General features: G+C 43.6%; 1 pseudogene; it reads left to right on the top strand.

Moving 5' to 3' along the window:
• The first annotated feature begins 2,255 nt into the window (after positions 1 to 2,255).
• On the top strand, positions 2,256 to 2,372 carry LOC112470734 (annotated as a pseudogene).
• Positions 2,373 to 2,570: the final 198 nt, after the last annotated feature.

Raw genomic sequence — 2,570 nt, 5'->3', positions numbered from 1 at the left:
TATGATAATTAAATATGAAATATTACAGGTCAAGATGGCAGAGTAGGTAAACACTGTGTTCCCTTCCTCTCATATTCACATCAAAATTACAACTACAAAACAACCATCATTGAAAATTGCCTGAAAGCTAGCTGAATAGAAGTCTTATAACTAATGATACACATAAGAAGCCAAGTTGAGATTGGTAGGAAGAGCAGAACAGCGAAACGAGCCGATCTCACACCTTCATGTGGCAGTTAAAAATTGGTAGGGCTATCTCAGCTTTGGAGGTCCCTCCTGAGGAATGAGTGGTCCAAGCCCCACACCAAGCTCCCCAGCCCAGGGTTCTAGAATTGAGGAGAGAAGTCCCCATAACTTCTGGCTATGAAAACCAGCAGAGATTGAGGCCAAGTGAGATGGAGGGCTGCTGTAGTCCCAGGCATTTCTCTTAAAAGGCCCACTCATGGACTTACTCGCTAACAGACTTATTCCATCTGAGCCCCAGTGCTGGGGTAGCAGATCTAAAGGCATCAGAGACATACAAGGAGGAACCGAATTCTCTGGCTTCAGGGCGAAGCCTGGAGGGACAGAAGTGCTGGCAGAGGCCATTGTTCCTTTGTTGAGCCCTCCCCAACCCAGCCTGCACACACAGGCTGGCGCCCTATCTGAGTCTCCATCAACCTAGCTAACACTGTTCACTCCTTCCTGGTGATTTCCTGAGACGCCACTCCGCCTAACTTGTAAGCCCACCCAAGCTGTTTCCAGTGGCTTTTCCATACAAACGACCTGTCTTGGCTCATGCTAAGAAGCTCCAAGCCCAGCACTAGTGGCAGCTGGCCTTAGTTCATGGCTTTGCCTGTCCCAGTTACCTCTAAGCCTAGCATAAATGGCAACCATCTACAGATCACTCTGTAGTTCATACCAGGTAGCCCCAGGTAGAGCACAGGCTGCAACTGACCTTGGCCTGCACCAGAGGCCCTCCCAAGAGGCCCCAGAACCAACACACCTAGTGGCCAGCTTCAGACCACACCAGAGCACCACCCAACTACCTCCACAAATAGCACACCTAAAGGGCAGATTCAGTGGGCACCCGAGCCTCACTAATGCAAATCCTGTTCCATAGGGTGAACTCCTGCACAACAGCTCCTCCACTGTAGTCACAGTCAATTCTCAGAGCCAACTAGCTTGAGGGTCAATCCCTCCAAAACAAGGCTCAACTATAATAGGAGAACACATACAACTCATAAAAGAGACACATCTGGAGTACTTGGCTAAGGTGACCAAGATGACTGTACACTGGGCCCCAAAGGACACCTACTATATAAGGCCAATTTACCAAGACTGGGAGACATAGCAGCTCTACCTAATCCAAAGAAACAAACACAGCGGGCAGCAAAAATGAGGAGACAAAGAAACATGTCCCAAATGAAAGAAGAGAACAAAACTCCATGAAAGGAAGTAAACAAAACATAGACAAGCAATCTACCAGATGCAGAGTTCAAAACACTGGTTATAAGGATGCTCAATGATTTCAGTAAGAATTTCAACAGAGATAGGAAACATAAAAATAGATATAGTAAACATTTTTTTAAAAGCCAGATATGAAGAATACAATAACTGAAATGAAGCATACATTAAAGGAAATCAACAGTAGGTTAGATGAAGCAGAGGATCAAATCAACGATTTGGAAAATAAGGTAGCAGAAAACACCCAATCAGAACAACAAAAAAGAACAAAAAATCCCAAGAAGTGAGGATGGTTAAGGGGCCTCTGGGACAACATCAAACATACCAACAATTGCATCATAAGGGTACCAGAAAAAGAAGAGAGCAATGAATTGAAAACCTATTGGAAGACGTAATGACAGAAAACTTCCTTAACCTGGCAAAGGAAATAGACATATAAGCCCAGAAGTGCAGAGAGTCCCAAACAAGATGAACTCAAAGAGGCCCACACCAAGACACATCATAATTAATATGACAAAGGTTAAAGACAGAGTCTTAAAAGCAACAAAAAGAAAAGCAGTTAGTTACCTACAAGAGAGCTCCCATAAAACTATCAGCTGGTTTTCAACAGGAACTTTACAGGCCAAAAGGGACTGACATCAAATGATGAAAACCAAGGACCTACAACCGAGACTACTCTACTCAACGAGGCTATCAATTAAAATTGAAGGTAAGATAAAGACAAGAAAAAGCTAAAGGAAACATCACCATGAAACCCATACTACAAGAAATGTTAAGGGACTTTATTTAAAAAGAAGGAAAACAAATCAGTCTACGGACATGCTACCCTGAACAAACCCAATCCCGTCTGACCTCGGAAGAAGCAAGGTCGGGCCTGGTTAGTACTTGGATGGGAGACCACCTAGGAAGACCGGGTATTGTAGGCGTAAAAAATAAAAAAATAAGGGATTGTAAGCTGACAAGATCCTTGCAATCTGTGAAGTCAACCAAGGATTGCCTCACCAAAAAAATAAATAAATAAATGAATAAAAATAAATAATCAATTTCAAGCCTCACAACTGCATTTTACAGGTCAGGAAACTGAGGCTCAGAGTGGCTTCCCGGCCAGGAAGTGAAAGTGAAAG

The sequence above is a fragment of the Pteropus alecto genome, unplaced genomic scaffold, assembly GCF_000325575.1.
Source record: "Pteropus alecto unplaced genomic scaffold, ASM32557v1 scaffold3, whole genome shotgun sequence".
In the NCBI taxonomy this organism is placed as follows: Eukaryota; Metazoa; Chordata; class Mammalia; order Chiroptera; family Pteropodidae; genus Pteropus; species Pteropus alecto.
Note: the sequence above shows the minus strand (reverse complement) of the source record. Positions and strands in the feature narration are given on the sequence as shown.